This window comes from Spinacia oleracea, chromosome 3 (assembly GCF_020520425.1).
Source record: "Spinacia oleracea cultivar Varoflay chromosome 3, BTI_SOV_V1, whole genome shotgun sequence".
Classification (NCBI taxonomy): Eukaryota; Viridiplantae; Streptophyta; class Magnoliopsida; order Caryophyllales; family Amaranthaceae; genus Spinacia; species Spinacia oleracea.
In genome coordinates this window covers 54,125,663-54,143,771 of record NC_079489.1, presented here as the reverse complement: position 1 = coordinate 54,143,771, position 18,109 = coordinate 54,125,663, and the positions used below count along the sequence as shown (strand labels likewise).

Below are 18,109 nucleotides of genomic sequence, written 5' to 3'. Positions count from 1 at the left end.
ATATGTACGTTGCAACAAGGCTGTAAAATTTGGCAAAAATTATGACCTTTTGCAGCGTACAAATAGATGTTCGCTGCAACAGGATGGGTTTTTTGCAGCGTACACCAATTTGTACGCTGCAACAAGTCATGATTTTGGCAAATTTTTCACACTTGTTGCAGCGTACAAATATATGTACGCTGCAAAAAAGCACTTTTTGCAGCGAACAATGTACGCTGCAACAAGTTTAGACTTGTTGCAGGCCCCCCAGTTGCAGCATACGATGTACGCTGCAACAGGGGTCTAAAAGCCCGCTGCAATAAGGGTTTTTTCTACTAGTGACCATACTTTGTTCACCTCTTTCATATATAAGGCCGATCACTCACAAGAATAAGCCAATAAGGAATTGCAATACTTGAGTGAAATTATGCTTTGATTTTTACGAGAGTAATGAATTGTTTTTCTTTTTTCGCTCAAATTCTTTTTCTTTCTTTTGGAACCTTCACATTTCTATCCTTCTCATCTTTTTACTCTTCATTTTTTTTTCGAGACAACATAGAAGACAAGAAGAATTCCCTTATTTTTTCCAACACCCAATTTGTGCTTAAAATGAAGCACACTACAACTCCCTCGCCTCACTCACTAATAGCTCCCCCAAGCTAAGATTGGGACTAGTAACCAATGGGGCTTAATGGGCTTGTAATATGGCTAGTCTCCGAATAAAAGGGCACAGGCAACAACATGGGTAGCAAGAAGGGAACAAATGTATCTACAATCTTCTGAAGGCCACCTAAATAGAAAAAATGTCTTCGTCCTCCTCAATGTGCATGTATATGAGTCATGAAACGTTACTAACAGTTGCAAACCAATACTTAAAATCAATGACATACCAGGAAGCTAACACACATTCCTAACCAAATCAACTAGCCAAGCACCAAGTCTATAAACAGTTGCTCAAAGTTAACTCATGTTAAGGCAATTAAAAAGTCAAATATCAAATCACGGTCAACAAATCAACATTGCTTGTCATCAAAAACCAAGAATCAAAACAGTTTTCAATCAAGGGGCACAGGGAAGCATGATTATTGTATTCATAGGGACGTATTTTTGTTCTTTTATATTTTTTTTAAAGCAATAAATCTATCCTATAAAGCAGATAAACACACAAAAGCAATAAATAGAGTATAAAAAGGAACCATACCTAGTATATACATGGAAATGAACACCCCCCAAGGTAAATCAGACAATGTCCTCATTGGCTTAAAGGGGTATGGAACCATCATCATCATCAATCACGGATGGCCTGCGCCATCATCATCCATATCATCCCCTGCCTGGCCACCATGACCGCTAGTACCCTCTCCATACCCCCCGTAGTAGCTAGTGGGCGTGAAGGTACCCCTAACTTTAGGTGCTCCATATCCCTCCGTGGGATAGCTAAACCATGAAGGGTGCTGAGCCTCCTGAGGCACAATACCCTGCCTAGCAAAGTGGACGTAGATGGGGAACATGGATCTCTGGTGATCACTCTCAAAGTGATCAAATCTAATCTCAAGCATGTCCATGCGCTCCTCCAAAGAGAAATGCTCCCCTTGTGGAGTTGGGCTCCCCTGTTGCCGCGCCTCTTTCTCCTGACACCCTCTACGAAAGTAAGGCTCGGGCTGCTATGGTTGGGGTAGGGGGTCAATGTTATCACCCACGTAAAGGTAATGTGGTTGGCCCGGTTGAAACCTGGTGTGGCCCTCGGAATCAGGCAAAAGGAAAAGCTTGTCCCTCCCTAACATCCAGTACATAGAACCAGGGCGAAGTAACTGATGCTCGGCGTATAGCCGACGTAATGAAGAAAAATATGTCAAATCAAGCAAGTTACTTCCTCGAACCGGCACATGGTTTGCCTCAAAAAAATTCACAGTAGACATGGCAATTTGGGTTATCAACCCACCAAGAGAAATACGCGTGGTAAATCGGTGAATTGCCACCGCTTTGAAATGCTTAACCAGGTGTTGGGCCAAATTCATTCCATAGCTATCCTCACCTTCAGACATATAACCACCAAGAATCTCCAACTCTGTACTCCTAACATTTTAGGGCTCATCCCTCCCAAAGATAGTAAATCCTAGGAATCGAAGAAAAAAAACAATAGGAAATGGGTGTTTAACATCAGAAGCATGTAAATGCTGCAAACTAGCTGGCGTAGGTTGTCTGGTCAATTTTCCTCATATTGTAGTATTATTATGGGCTTCCCCAGGAATCTCCTATGTTCGGTATTTAATCCAAAGATTCTACCAAAATCCCTAATAGTCATTTGAACATCTTGATTCATCAATCTAACGGATTTTTCATGAAATTCCCCTGAGATTTGCTTTAATGCACCAAATACCCCTAAACTTTCCAGAATGCACCAAACACCCCCGAGGTTTTAAAAAATAACACAAAATGCCCTTAATGAGCATTTTCCGTCCATTCCGTTAAGTTACCGTTAACCTTACCTCTAATTATTATTATTTTCCTAATTTTTTTCTTTCTATTTACTTTCTTCATCTCTCTCTCCCCATGGTGGTCTCCTGCTCTTTCCTTTTCTTCTTCTTCTATGGCTCATCTACCATCTCCAATCCTCCACCAAATTTATTTTTTCTCTTCTTGCAATCATATTATCATAATCCCATAATCCTCAAAAACCAAGCCACCAAAACTACCATCCAGAACCAACAAACCACAACCACCACAAGCCCTCTCTCTCCCCCACGCATCACTCTCGAATCTCGATCAGTTCCTTTCTAGAACACAAAACCCAAATTGATTATCGGTATTTGCAATTCACTGATTAATTTCAAATGGGTCGACGCCCAATCGACTCAAATGTGGGTTTCTTAGCTTGAGTCGTCATCCAATCGCCGCCCAATTTCAAATGGGTCGCCGAACCGCACCACAGATCTACGGTTGGAGAAGACGAAAAAAGAGTTGGAAGTGAAACTAATTTGTCACAGATCTACGGTTATTGAACATCATTGTGGGCCGAAAATCTGGGTTGTAAATCCACCATTGTTGCAGCTCGAGGAGAGAGAAAATGGGGTTTTTTTTGGGAGGGATGAAGGAAAGGAAAGTGACGGTAAATGGTGGGATGAAGAAAAAGAAGGAATGGTGGGTTTTTTTTTTTGACGGGGTGAAGGAGAAGAAGATGATGATGGTGATGGTGATTAGGGACGATGATGGTTAAGAACAAGAAGAAGAAGATGATGATGATGCTGATTGATGCGTGAAGGGAAGAAGAAAAGCCCAAACAAATTTTTGGATTTTTTTTTAAATAATAGTATTAATTATTTTTTTAGGGGTTTAATTAATATAATTAAGTGTTAATATTAGGATTAGTTGAGAAAATTGTTGAGTAAGGGCATAAAAGTAATTTTACGCTAACAGAGACTTAACGGAATTGACGAAAAATGCTCATTAAGGGCATTTTGTGTTATTTTTTAAAACCTCGGGGGTGTTTGGTGCATTCTGAAAAGTTTAGGGGTATTTGGTGCATTAAAGCAAATATCAGGGGCATTTTATAAAAAATCCGTTAATCTAAAGAACACACGTACTATGTCCTTATGCCCATTCTTATGCACTTCAAATGAACTCAAAAACTCAAGAGTTAACCTTCTGAAAGTTAACCTCAACATGCTATACATTGATTTTAGACCAACACCATAAAATAATCTTTTGACATCATTCTCAATTCCCATATCATTTAAAGGTTTTTGACAAATGGATCGCGTAGGAATTACCTCCCTTTTCTTGAGGTGGGCGAGCCGGTCTCGTTGCTCCTCACTTGTAAGAATAATTTTCGGAAAATCCCGGTCGGACTCAATCTGTGGTGGTGGTGATGCTTGGATAGTAGAGGCCTCCTCTTGTCTCCTTGTAGCCCCTGTGCAAGTTCTTTTCGGTCTTGAAGCCATTGGAGAAGAGAAGTTTGAGGTTTTTGAGTTTTTGGTGATTTTTGGGTTTTTAAAGAGAGAGGGAGTTGGTGAAATTAATTTGACGAAGGTTGAAGAGGATGGTGTGAGGATGAATTCTATGTAATGAGTGATGGATTTGGTGGAGAATTGAGTAAGATATGGAGGATTAAAGTTATGAGGGTTTGGGGTTTAATGGTGGAAGAGAGATATTGAAGAAGATGAAGATTGAAGAAAATAGAAGAATAGGGTGAAACCCGTGTTTAAGCCCGGTATTTTCTCATCCGCCCGATCGGGCAGCTGCTCGCCCGATCGGGCGATTGGCTCGATTTTCGCCCGATTAGGCGAATTAAATTGTTTTTCTTCTCATTGCCACGCGCCCGATCGAGCGCCTGTCGCTCGGTCACCACCGGGAGGATGGCTTGAGTCCTTCCAATTCCTTCCTTAGCAAATTTTTCATCCACAAACTCCAAATATACTCCGTATAAATCCGCCCGATCAGACAGCTGTTTGCCCAATTGCGCGAATGGCTCGCTAGCAGGTCAATCGGGCAATTCGTTCGCCCGTCGAGCAAAAATGCTTAACATATAACTCATTGAAACGCACCCGATCGGGCGCCCTTCGCCCAGTCTCCACCGGGGGTTCGCTTAATGCTCTATTTCAGCTATTTTTCAACTTTTTCGAACTTGGAGCCTCAAACCTGGACACCACTAAACGTCTGTAGACACTTACTTTTGTCCCCATTCCCGGAAGGGAAGGTTCGATGATGAAAACGTAAATCTCCACTTGACAACGCATCTCCTATAAAATAACGAATCTCAATTCCTCTTTTCATTTCACCCGAAACCTGCTATTTATAGAAACCTGCTATTTATGGAAACTTGCTAAAATAGTAACTGCCGTAATGGGTAGTTGTTAAAAGTGGCAAGTCATAAAAGATAGAAACCTGTTTTCAACGCCTGGCTCTGGGCGCCGAAATCTTCGGCGCCCAGGCCTGGGCGCTGAAAATATCTGGTACGTGTTTTTTCCTAATTCCTCGTGGATTAGAGTTCTGCAATTCTATCTTTCCACGAACTCTTTTCTATAAATAGGGCCTTAAGTTCGACGTGAAAACAACAACACACAATTCTTATTCTGAGTATTGACTCTAAACCCCTAAGCCTAGGCCTCACGCTGCAAAACTGATCACGCGTTCTGTCGCAATCGATCCATAAATCGAACAGAACGTATCCTGTCCCATAATTTGAGATTCGTTAAATAAAAGGAAAAATAGCAAAGTCAAAGTGGTTAGTTTTCTGAGAACCGTGACGCACCTCTCAAGGGTGCGTCGTAATGTGTCCCTTTTCCACGGTTTAATTGCTTTCCTCGCCCTTTTATGAACTGTTAAACTAACTAAATCTGATTGTTCGATCACGCCTAATAAATATGATATTTTTAGGAAATTGGATTATCATGCTAGGTCCCTTAAAACAATCTAAATCAGATAATCGCGCTCGATCTAGTACTATATGTTGCATATTGTTAAAATCAACTCAGATTAGTTTAATAGTTAACGCATGTCCCTTCAATTATTTATGCTGAGCTAGTAAGGATATCCTGCCTCTGGAGTTATCGAAGTGCGAGTACTCCTCTCGGTAGTTACAGTCCCCCGAACCCTCAATCTCTACCCTGCGGGTGTACGTTGAGTGATCCCCACCACCAGGGATCACAAGGGAACCTACGGCCGTCGCGGTCAAACATAATTGCACTCCCTTTATGTCACGATAACCGGGTTTTGTCAGTTTTTCTCATTGTCGTTAAAAACTGAATGGCGACTCCTATATTACTAGTCAATTGGGTGTAAACTCACAGGAAATCCAATTACACTTGATTTGACAAAAAGAAGCGTCACACCCACGAGGGACGAGGTCACGCATTAGCCTCGTGCTTTTTCGACCCCCTCACAGTGGCGACTCCACTAGGGATAGTGAAGGAAATACTCGTGCTTGTAGGTAATCAAAATAGCCGAAGGGTGAAACGATCCTACCCCGCGTTTATTTCCCCATCAAGTTGGGACGACCTGAAAATCAGCATATTAATGTGAACGGGCAGAACCGCATAACGAATCTCGGCTCCCTCGGGAGTTGGGACTAAGGATAACTTTTTTCGCCAATAGGGGGGTGCACACGCCGCGCATGTTTCCCACTCGGTACTTGTGCAGGTAGTACACCTATCCCGAACCCAATCGCTCGCTCATTAGGTCCCTCTCGCCTGCATGCCCCCTTGGCTTGCACTTGTGGGTTGGCCTTCTGGGACGAAATTCGTCCGTTGAAGACACTACCTCGACCGGGGCATGTGTTGGATCTACGATAGAAGCGGTACCAAGCCAGGCGCAAATAACTACCCATAGAAGCCTATCATAAACTACATGGCATATTATTATTGCCTCATGATGGAATGTTAGTTATGTGTAGCGAAAGATATGATTGCGTGTGAGAAACTATCCTAGAAAAACCAACGACCTTAAAAATAGCTCAAACATTCATAAACCAATTTGCCAAAGAGTTATACCGAAATACGTGTTCCGCAAACCCGAACGATCGCCACAAAAATAAGCGACGCTCGGGATGGCCTGTAACGAATCCCACAAACGCTGCACAACGCGTAAAGGACGTTATTAAGCAAGCACGCAAAATAGAAGTCGCATAAACAAAAGTAGACGCAAACAGAAAACGAGAACCAGCCAGGGACTCATTTTCAACGCCCCTGGCTGGGCGCCAGAATTTCTAACGCCCTACGCCGGGCGCTGAAGTTGCTGCTTGGCCTTCTGGTCAAGCGCAGCAGCCTCGGTGCCCGCGCAAAAGGAAAATACGTAGCACAAAAAAAAACGTTAGTAAAAAGAATTGCTACGAGGGCGTAAGACAAGCACTCGATTCTAAAAGCGACTCATAAAAAATTAATAACTCTTTGCGTCGTTGTTAGGCCTCCTACGACGACAATGCTCGGCACCAAAACCGAACATGCTAATAATTATGAATGTCACACGGGCAAGTGTTTCGAAAATCCAAAGAATGACCAAAAGAAAGAACTAAAAAGTGTACCAATAAAAGAAAGAGTGAAAAACCAATAGAGAGAGTCGAAGTCTAGACTAAGTAATACTTGAAACTTTGGGGCCTAAACTTTAGCTTATCTTATGCATAGGACTGGTCCTTCCACTTGGTGCCGATCGGGAAATCAAAGGTTAGTACGTCTCGAAGATATATCGCCAACACCAGGTTTAGTGACTCCAAGCTCCGCCCGTCATTCCCCATTTCAAGGACCTCCGCTCCCCCAAACTCGATTCGCACCCTCAAACATGTCTATAGAAGAGCTACAGAACCAAATAACCCAAATGACCCTGCTCGTGAACCAACTAAAAATGGAAAACGAATCCTTAGCGGCTGCGCAAGCCAAACATTTTGCATTACTGGTCATTTGGCCTCCTGAAACCGAATTAGCCCAAAAATTCATTGACAATCTGGACCCAACTTACAAACAACATCTTAGACACTTGAGCCTTGATACCTTCAAGAGGGTTTATGATATGGGAATAAAGATCGAGGATGACCCCACAAAAACAGTACAAAGCAAACCTGCATACAAGAGTAGCACCTACCGCAGGGGTCCCATGCCCCAAGCCCAAAAGGTCCATGCTGTAACCCGAAGGAGCCCGGGAAGGTGGACCCGAAGTCGGAAGTTTGCCCCACTCGGGTCGACTCTAGTACAAGCTTTCCAAAGACTAACCAATCAGGGAAAACTAAGGCCCATAGGCCCCACACCCGACCCTCCAGTCAAAAATAAGTACTGGGTCGAGGGCGCTCGCTGCGAGTTCCATCAAGGGAATGGGCATGATACTGAAAACTGCTGGAATCTAAAAAACAAAATCCAGGATATGATAGAGGATGAAATAACACCTCTCCCCAACGTTGGCAAACCCAACAACAACAAGAGCCCACTCGACTCTTGTCACATCTCTCTCGACCTACCAGAAAATGAGAACTTCAACCCTACGGTGTACATTACACCTCAAGGTGCACCACTCGCTGTGGTCCCTATGGATCGAATCGAGAGAGAAGTATGCGGTGTGTGGGATGATGATGCTGAAGATATCTACCTGTCTCAAGAATCGGGCCAGGACCTCTTTACTGAAACTTGGCCCAGATTTGAAGTTTCCCATGACTGCCACACCTTGGATGAGACACCCCACCTCACCAAGACTAAAACAGCTGAAATATTGGACGACCAGGCTCTATGGACATTGTTTAACGAATCGAGGCCTATGGAGGACGAGACTGTGATGACTAACCTAGCTTTACAAGATGAAGGTTTCGATCCAACCCGATTAATCGCTCCTGCATCAACACTAGAAGAGATCGAGAACGGATGGGTGAAGACATATCAGTGGGTCAATGCAAAAGGAATAGAATTCAAGATGAGTACCGGTGAAGGACCAAAGTTTTACGAGACTAAACCCAAGGCTTGAGCCACATAGAGCACCGTAGTAAAAAGCGCCTAGTAGTTCTTTAGATTGGTAGAAAAATAAAGACTTTAGATGGTCCTAAGACCCCTTAGAATATAGGTCAAGTTTGTTTCAGTGTGTTTTCCTTACTTTCCAAATTAATAAAGGCGTAATATTTCTCCTAAAATTTTATTCTAACACTAAGTAAACACCAAATGTACTTGCAAAATACAAAAATAAAGAGGCGGCCCACTTTAGGCCCAACAAACGAGGCCCATTCGGTCTTGAAATAGTGCCATGGGAACCAGTTCCCGAAAACCCACAAAATAAACCACACCATCCCCATCATATCTCCAAAACATAAGGGTCTGACCCGTGCAACCCAAAGAAACCAAAAAAAAAAATCAAATCCAAACAATGCAAATGTTACCAAAAAAAACAGATTCATAAAACATAATTCCATCATACCCTTCACTAACAACGCGCACCTCAATCCACCCAAAAGCCTACACAAAGATCTTCATATCTTCCACACCCTAACTCCATTTTCAAAGCCGCTTCGAGTCACGGATAGAAAAAAATAAACCGGACAAAAATGCATCTCATGCTAACAGTCAAAAAAGTCTCCGAAGTAGCCTCAAAATTGATTTTAAATACAAGCAAAAATCAAAAACAAAAAAAAGAGAAAAAAAAAAAAGAAATGCAAGAACACGTGAAGCAAAGCGTCAAAATTGACCGCCCAAATCATTTTCAGCGCCCAGGGCTGGGCGCCGAAATCTTTGACGCCCCAGCCTGGGCGTTGAAACTCTCTGCCTGCCTAAATTTTTTAGAAGTGCTCGTCATTTTATCCGCACGTAACGGAAAAATAACGGACACTTGGGGGGTACAGCACGTATCCAAATAGGCTCACCAAAAAATATAGCCATACAAAAAGTAGTCGAATTTCATTTTTTACGCGACTTACGGCAAACAAAAAAACGGCAGACGAAAATAATGATAATACTTCACTCATTTGACCGATTAAGTAATATGCTACCACCTCAGGGCATATCTATTAAAATCTGGCATCCTAGAACTTATTCTAGCCAGAACTACGCGCGACCTGATTCTGACAAGATACGTAGGCAATCCTTACCAAGGATTCGGTCCAATAAAAAAAAACATACATAAATTGTGCAAAAAGTGTTAGACACATAAAAATATAAAAAAGGAGGAGAAACAAAAAAATGAAAATGAAAAAATAAAATACGCCTTTATTGAAAAATAATAAGAAGGAAAACAAAGTGCTAAGAAATGAGAAAACAAACACAACTGAAATAAATAAAGGGCACCTACACCCTAGCAAGAACTAGACTACTCTAGTTCTTCCGGATCATCAAATAAAGTCTTGTAGAGGGCAATGTTCGCAGGATCCACCCCCACAGTCTTCTGCGCTGCCCCAATATCAATCTCCATAAGAACCGGCTCCTGGACACTAACTTCCAAAGATGCCAAGGCTTCAGAAACATTCTCAGTTATAGCCCGCTCAGCCTCAACGGCACAGACAATGGTGGGAGAAGGATTATTATCATCAACTAGACTAGTCGACGTTTCTACAGGCGGCTGAGCCTTCCTAACCCATACATTGTTCCGGCGACGATCTTCGCGAGAGCTTGCATTTCTTTTAACAACAGCAGGCCCCTTCATGTTAGGCATCTTTTTAGGCCTGAAATTGGAACGGGGAGGAACTTCCTTTCGCTTTCGATCAGGACGAGCTTTCACAGTCTTAATACCATGGGTACGAGGTTTGGCAGAATCAGGACCCTCATACTTAACACGAATACGAGGTATCAAAAGCTCATCCGGCTCCCCATTTCGAGCCTCGGTCCTCACCGCTTTATCATCGGAACTCATCCACAACTTGTAGTTTTCAGAAAGACCCACAAAGCCATTTGTAGCTACGGCCCAACGCGGGAGACCATCATAATACTTAGCCCACGCTAGAACCCGTGCTTGGGAAAAGGCCGCTACTTTAGGTGGTACCGTATCAGAAAAGGGGATAGTCTGCCTTAAACCGTATTGACGCATGACTTGGTAAGGGAAAATATAAATGGGCCGAGATAGCCCCAACAAAGAAACATAAACCGATACATCAGAACCCCCCGTCATAGTAGTCAAACCCCACCATGGTACCACCCACTTAATAGAACAGATGCCATAAGTAAAAAAGGAGGCCCAATCGGCCTCGTCCTGGCCTTGGTGCAAGTATTTTCGGTTACCCAAGGCTATAGGGCGATAATGTTTAGGATCGGCAGGAGCTTCCAAGAGCCTAAGCCGTTCCACGAGCCAAATCTGCAAAAAACGGGTACGATCAAAAAATAATAATAAAAAGAAAACGGTTCCTGGGGCGCAGTTTCAACGCCCAGGACCAGGCCCCAAGGCAGGAGGAATAAAAATATATATGAGAAAAAAAAAACGTATACGTGCGCAAAAAAAAAATCGATTACCTGCAGTAATAGGGGGCTTCCCTTAAAATATTCAGATTTGGCGTCCTTCTTCAGCTCATCCGCACTCAGCAAAGTCTCGGCAACAACCAACGGCATAATAGAATAGCAACTTTCCATCTGGCTAATCAAGGGGATCAACCTTATGTCACCGAACTCACCATTGTTATTCGACGGCAAATAATGATTCAACAAGCAAAATACAAGGGCTCGAATATTCAATTTCTGTTCGGTCATATTCTTACTAGGCCTAAAGTGGTGTTTTACAGGTTTTTCCAAATTAACCTCATCACCTACAACCACCTCAGCAAGCATGTTAGCATCTAGTCCTAGGAAAGCCCCTATGGTTGTTTTACTCTCTTCAATAGTGCCAGGAATGGCAGGGGTAACATTAGTAGGATAACCAAGGATCGCAGCAAATTCATCTGGCAAAGGACATATTTCGTTGCCCCGAAAGACAAAAACATGATGATCGGAATCCCAAAAGCTTAGGGCTGCGTGCAGAAAGTTATAGTCAATGTTAATTTGTTGTAAGCCTAAAAGTGCTTCTAAGTGGTATTCTTTCAACAAAGCATTTTCTGTAGGATTAAGGGCCCGTAGCCAATGCCTAACAGTCCGTTGGAGTGAGAAAGTAGGAATCGACATAACGAAAGCAAGGAGTAATTAAAATACAGCAAAGAAAGAAGGAAATTGAGAGTGATGGAAAATAGGGACGTATCTAGCCCCTATATATAGCTGAACGCACCAAGTGACATCCTGATCCCATTCGGAAACGCGTTAAGAAATCCGAAAGTCAAAATTCGCCAGGAAATGATTTTTCAGCGCCCGAAGCTGGGCGCCGAAATAATTAACGCCCAGCCTTGGGCGCCGAAAATGCAGCCCAAGGCCCAGATTTCACAAAACGCGGAACAGGAAAAGGCTTAAAACCGTGTTGCTAGACACGAGGCCCTATGTACAATTAAGATCAAGCCCAAAAGCACCTTTAAGCTCCCCAAATAGCAAAAATGAATGGTAAAACTTGGTCGAAACTTAGACTTGTCTCAAGAAACATATATGTACACTTTTTCAAAACAAATATGAAATATCAAGGTCATTCTTCGAAACACCAAAAAAAAAATGTTGTTAAGTCGTTGGTTTCTCAAATAAAAATGTTTGTCTGTCAAAAGATTAAATCGGGTCAAGCTAAACCGAATGATATTAAACTTTGTCGCCTGAAGACTGAAGTCGCACCCCATGACTTCGCCAAAGTAGCACACCACTATGAAAGGTCGCTCGCACATACGAGCTCGACCCCAAACATGATTAAAAGACGTTATGAAGTATACGAAAAATGACTAACAAAGCCCAAGTGCTTGGGGGCTCGCGAAAAGTATACTCCAACAAAAAAAAGCGCGCAATCGAAATCACGGACTGCGCTATACGCCGTCCCATGTTTGGATGATCTCAAAAGAACATGTTCGATCTCAGAAAAGGGTCGTCGTTGATACTTGTACGTGGTCCTCTGATCAAAGACCAAGTGGTGGCAAAAATCGAGACATAAAGACTAGCTCAAAACCACGAAAGCAGACGGTCTCAAGACAAAGGTCCGTCTGAACCCGTTGTCAACCCACGTTCAGGTTATAGCTAAATTCGAGCATCCCTCGAAAGAATTCGCTCTTGCAAGAATGAACAAGAGAAGTTCTCAAAAAAAAAAGAGAAATCACAATGAACAAAAAATAGAGACTTGCCCACCTCAATCAGGCAAGGTCGCGCCGCGAACCACGCAAGTTCCAAATCAAGGAAAAAACGAATTCAGGGATGTCCACCCTTAGCGGACAGGGCTCGCCCACCTTCAGCGGGCAGGGTCTGCGTCACTAGCCGCGCAGGTCCTCAGTTTTCGAAAAATAGAATCTTCAAAAGAACAAAATGAAACGGGTTCGCCATCTTTAGCCGGCGGGGTCTACGTCACAAGCCGCGTAGGTCCTTATTTTCAAATTTCAAAAACAAGATTCGTCCACTTTTTCAGACGGAGCGTCCACCCTTAGCGGACAGGCTCGCCATCTTTAGCCGGCGGGGTCTACGTCACAAGCCGCGTAGGTCCTTATTTTCAAATTAAAAAAACAAGATTCGTCCACTTTTTTGGACGGGGCGTCCACCTTTAGCGGACAGGCTTGCCATCTTTAGCCGGCGGGGTCTACGTCACAAGCCGCACAGGTCCTTAGTCGCTGCAGCGATAACTTTTTCTGGTTTTCCCTTTTCCACAAATTAAAAGGATTGGTTTTCCGTTTTTTCCAAAAAAGAGCGATGTGCTGGATTTTCCTTCGTTTTATATCCTGTAAAAACAAGGGGCTTTTCTCGTTTGGCTAGCCCTGAAAATGAGAATCTTTAAAAACGTTTTTACCTCGTGATTGGGCTTGGCCAGGCCCAATTACACTTTATAGCTTTAATTTCGAAAACATCTGTAGCTACTCCCAATGACAAAGTGAGGGAGTTTCTACACTTCTTTAGATCCTTCCAATGACAAAATGAGGAAGTTCCTATACTATCCGTTGACAAATCCCAATGACACGTGAGGGATATGTCGACCCTTCAAGTGATGACCCTTAAGTCAAATGTTATCACTCGGGGGCTCGTGAGACCCTCGTCAAAGCAGGTCACCATGCCTTGTGTGGCGCACTCCGTCTAATACTTTGACCATCGTCTTACTCCAAGACTCAGTCAAAGTGGGGGCTAACTGTAGACACCTACTTTTGTCCCCATTCCCGGAAGGGAAGGTTTGATGATGAAAACGTAAATCTCCACTTGACAACGCATCTCCTATAAAATAACGAATCTCAATTCCCCTTTTCATTTCACCCGAAACCTGCTATTTATAGAAACCTGCTATTTATGGAAACCTGCTAAAAATAGTAACTGCCGTAATGGATAGTTGTTAAAAGTGGCAAGTCATAAAAGATAGAAACCTGTCAGAATTAGGTGTTGCACTCCAACATAAATCCTAAATGAGATAGAAATTATGAGAGAATCCTATTCCTAATACGATTCGAAAATAAGAGTTACGTATTAATTAAAATCCTAACGAGCCTAGAGTTCGTAACAGGCCCAGACGCATCCCGTCACAAGGTTAATACGCACTAAAATACTCAATTAAATCTCAAATACTCCGGATTCTAGGAATCCGAATCTGACTAAGAAAAACAGCCCTGATCCTATTTTCAACGCCTGGCTCTGGGCGCCGAAATCTTCGGCGCCCAGGCCTGGGCGCTGAAAATACCTGGTACGTGTTTTTTTCTAATTCCTCGTAGATTAGAGTTCTGCAATTCTATCTTTCCACGAACTCTTTTCTATAAATAGGGCCTTAAGTTCGACGTGAAAACAACAACACACAATTATTATTCTGAGTATTGACTCTAAACCCCTAAGTGTAATCCCCCGTAAATTTATAAATTTTATTAAATATATTTTAACATATATTATTTATATTTAAATAGAATTTATGAATTTTAGTAATAAATATATAATTAACGTATATTTATTTTATTTATTTTATTTACGTTTTAAATATTTCAACGAATTAGAAAATTAAAAGTAATTTTAGAATTTTACGTTGAAAAGAATTCGAATTATGAAAACGCGTCCGATTGAATTTGGATAAACAATCCTAACTATTTTTGGATTCAAACAACATCAATTCCAATCCTAGCCCAAGTTTGCAAAGCCCAATAAAGAAACCCAAACAAAATTACCCATACCTCTACTCTCCTTCAATTCACGTAAAAGCAAAAACAAGAGAAGTCAAACCCTCCTTCCCACCTATTCTTTCACGTAAACCAGAAAACCCTCAAACCTTGGTACTCTCTGCCCCAGCCGCAGCCACCGTACACTCGCCGGACCGCCGCCGCGTTGTCGCACCGCCGATCCCTCCGTCCGGTACTCTCCTTCTCCCTCTCTTACTCTCTCTCGTTCTTTCTTCTTATCCCCTAATGTCTATTTGTTTCTTCTTTTCAACTCCGGCCGGTTAGAACCACCGCTGCCACCACTGCTCGCCACCACGCAAGCCCAGCCGCGTTGCCAGTTCGCCGTCCTGTCTCACCGTCGCGCCTTGCCCCGCCAACTTCTTCTCCCTTTCTTCTTTCGCGGGTTACCACCGTAGGCGCACGCAACCACCACCCAGCAAGCCACCTGCGCCGCCAGCCTTGTCGACCGATCGTCGACCACCCACACCTGCTGCCGCACCGCCATTGCCGCCGGCCAGCAGCCTTTCTCTCCTCCTTAATTTTGGTTATTTCTCCCCCTTCAATTTATTTAAATTATTATTTGTCTTTTAATAAATTAATTAATGTTAATTTTCATGATTTAACTTATTAAGTTTTGATGATGTATTTAGAATTCAGATTATATGTTGATATTATAATTTAGTTTATTTCAGATTTATTAATCATGTTTAAGTTAGGATTTTAATTATATTTTGTCAATTTAAATTATGTTTTCTTGAAGTAAATTTATAGTTTTTATGGTTTAAATATAGATTTCAAATTATATGTACTATATAATGAAGTTATTAATTTTCAGATTATATAATTTTGTCAAATGAGGATTTGAATTATTTAAAGAATGAATTTTAATGCTTTAATAGTTAGAAAATCATAGTATGATGTTTATGAATTATTAAAGTTATTGTTTTTATGATTTTAAGCATATTAATTATGGTTTGGTGAAGTTTTAAACTATTTTATATTGCTGGAATTTTAGAAAGGGATGCTTTATTGGAGTTTATGATAATTGGTGATCATTAGTGTAGGAATCACTATGCTAGGAGGTTTAGTAGCTAAGTGTTGTCATTGGGGAATGTTCTAATTATGTTTAGGAAGGGTTTGAAGCACCCTAATGTTGCAGAAAATTCAATGTGAGTTGATATGAATCTATATTGGTTGTTTTTAGGTGGAGAATTCTCGTTAGGCGACTTTTGAAAGTGTTAAAGTGGCCTATTAGTTTGTTTACACAAGGTACGTACATACCTGTGTGCTTGGAATGTGTGCTAATTGTTGAAACCATGTTGAATCTTGTTGTTGAACTTGGTTATGTTGATATTATTGTTGAACTTGGTGATGTTGATATTATGGACGAACTGGGTTATATTGAATGTGCATGTTTAATACTGTTGGACAAACTTATTGAACTTATTTTGCACTATAAAAACTGTAACATGTTAGTATGGATGTTTGATACAAACATGTTGGTTGGGAACACTAGATTATTCTATATGATTGGGTTGGATCGATTGGTTGTTGTTCCCTTTCTATCTTTTCACTACTTTATAAGGGCGGAGGACCTTGTTTAGTAGGTTGAAACTTTATGCCCATATACAGGGTTGCTCATGGTTAAAGGAAAGGTTGGTTAAGTTGGAATGAGTCTTGATTGATGCGTTTATGATCACTTACTTAATTCCAAGATAAAAACAGTTGTGAACAAATGTGAATTGTCTGTCTTATGTAATGGTTGAGTCATAACGGAATCTCAATTTATAAATCATGTAAAGTGAAACTGAATAGCAATAGCTTTAGACTGTGCACGTCTGAAGTGACGGACAAACAGGAGTTGGGGTTCATGGTGGTAGCCCATGGCCTTTTCTGGAACCGGATTGATCACCGTGTCCTATTTTTATTTAAACGTTCCTCGATATCGCAGGTCACTGAGGTTACGGAGTCGCGCCCGTACCTCGTCTTCCTTAGTGAAGACTTCTGGATGGTCAACTCGGTCCATTGTCTATTTCAACTAAAATAATATTATGGTTATCAAGCCTAGCTTAGTCTAGTCAAGTATAGTCGTCAAATTATTATGTTTTGTCTGTCCTTACTTATATTTATTAGTATCATGTTAGGGTTGTTGGTTTGATAGTATCATGCTAGGATTGTTGTTGTTTTAGTATGTAGTACTCAGCTTTGCTGATTACGTGCTTTGTTTGTGTGTGTTGATCATGGCTATGCCTTATTGATCCTGTGATGACCCATCTTTGGTGAGCAGTCTCTAAGGATCAATAAGCGTTGCCCATCTACAGGTTTGAAGATGATGCATCATTGGGATCGGGATTAGAGAGCTTGTAGTTCTATTTGTTTAATTAAGTGATTTAATTTGTTAACTTGGATTTGAAATTTGTCATACTATTCGTATTTCCTTAATTCAGTTAATTGGTTTGGACCTAATATGTAATAGATTATTTATGAACCTAAAAGTTAGTTTTATGTTTTCCGCTGCAAAATTCTGAATAAGCCGTAACGTTTTCACACGGGCGATAATGCCTTGATAATTCTCTACGTTTTATATTAAAATGTTGTTTTAGAAAAGAGAGAATTGTCGGGGTGTTACACTAAGCCTAGGCCTCACGCTGCAAAACTGATCACGCGTTCTGTCGCAATCGATCCATAAATCGAACAGAACGTATCATGTCCCATAATTTGAGATTCGTTAAATAAAAGGAGAAATAGCAAAGTCAAAGTGGTTAGTTTTCTGAGAACCGTGACGCACCTCTCAAGGGTGCGTCGTAATGTGTCCCTTTTCCATGGTTTAATTGCTTTCCTCGCTTTTTTATGAACTGTTAAACTAACTAAATCTGATTGTTCGATCACGCCTAATAAATATGATATTTTTGGGAAATTGGATTATCATGCTAGGTCCCTTAAAACAATCTAAATCAGATAACCGCGCTCGATCTAGTACTATATGTTGCATATTGTTAAAATCAACTCAGATTAGTTTAATAGTTAACGCATGTCCCTTCAATTATTTATGCTAAGCTAGTAAGGATATCCTGCCTCTGGAGTTATCGAAGAGCGAGTACTCCTCTCGGTAGTTACAGTCCCCCGAACCCTCAATCTCTACCCTGCGGGTGTACGTTGAGCGATCCCCACCACCAGGGATCACAAGGGAACCTACGGCCGTCGTGGTCAAACATAATTGCACTCCCTTTATGTCACGATAACCGGGTTTTGTTAGTTTTTCTCATTGTCGTTAAAAACTAAATGGCGACTCCTATATTACTAGTCAATTGGGTGTAAACTCACAGGAAATCCAATTACACTTGATTTGACAAAAAGAAGCGTCACACCCACGAGGGACGAGGTCACGCATTAGCCTCGTGCTTTTTCGACCCCCTCACAACGTCCAAACAGTAAAATCCCCTCTCCTCACCTCTCTAATACTATGAATTATGCTAAAACATACAAAAAGTATATATAAAAATTAAAAAAAACTGA

The 18,109-nt window shown here is 41.6% G+C and overlaps 1 long non-coding RNA gene across 1 annotated transcript; it reads left to right on the top strand.

Annotated features, from left to right (window-relative positions):
• Positions 1–14,930: 14,930 nt before the first annotated feature.
• Positions 14,931–17,103, top strand: LOC130469014 (uncharacterized). Its single transcript, XR_008929380.1, has 3 exons — positions 14,931–15,137; positions 15,798–15,862; positions 16,881–17,103. It is a non-coding gene; the product is annotated as an uncharacterized lncRNA (long non-coding RNA).
• The last annotated feature ends 1,006 nt before the right edge of the window (positions 17,104–18,109 follow it).